Source organism: Bison bison, unplaced genomic scaffold (genome assembly GCF_000754665.1).
Source record: "Bison bison bison isolate TAMUID 2011002044 unplaced genomic scaffold, Bison_UMD1.0 scf7180017864529, whole genome shotgun sequence".
Taxonomy (NCBI): Eukaryota; Metazoa; Chordata; class Mammalia; order Artiodactyla; family Bovidae; genus Bison; species Bison bison.
Genome location: NW_011495079.1, coordinates 431,884 through 432,679, shown reverse-complemented (window position 1 = coordinate 432,679; position 796 = coordinate 431,884).

The window sequence follows — 796 nt, the reverse complement described above, 5'->3', positions numbered from 1 at the left end:
CTGGTGACTGTGACTATGTGAAGGCAGAACGAGAACTTTCTACCAATTGCAGGATGATGGCGCCCCTATTTAACAATACATTTTTATTCTTTTTTGCAGCTTGCTCTTGTGACCCTTAATATTAAGGACCAAAGATAGAATTTACAGATAATATTCCTTTCACTGCAAAGTCATGACTATCTGGGGCTAAAGCCTTATATAGAGAACATATCATTAAATTATAGATCCCCACCTCCCAATTTTACAGTACATTGTCAAAATGAGAAAATGGTGAGGCCAGGAGTGCTTTCCACCAATCTGCTGACTACTCCTCAAGTTATCTAGACAGAAGAGATTCAATTAGGACTGTTTCATATTTTATATTTATAAGAAACAGCAGCAATATTTCAAGGAACCCCAAATAGCCAAAACAATCTTGGAAGAAAAGAACAAATGTGGAAATTTCACACTTCCCAATTTACAAACTTACTGCAAAGCTGCAGTAATCAGTGCAGGTGGTATTGGCATAGGATGGATAGACATCAATGAGATAGAATAGAGAGCACAGGGACAGACTGTCACATTTATGGTCAACTGATTTTCAGCAAGGATTCCGAGAAAATTCAATGGGAGACTGTTTCAACAAACAGTGCTAAGAAAACTGGATAAAGGTTTGATGCATAAGACAGGGTACTCAGGGAGGGTGCCCTGGGATGACCCTGAGGGATGAGATGGGGAGGGATGTGGGAGGGAAGTTCAGGATGGGGAACACATGTACACCCATGGCTGATTCATGTGAACGTATGGCAAAAACCAC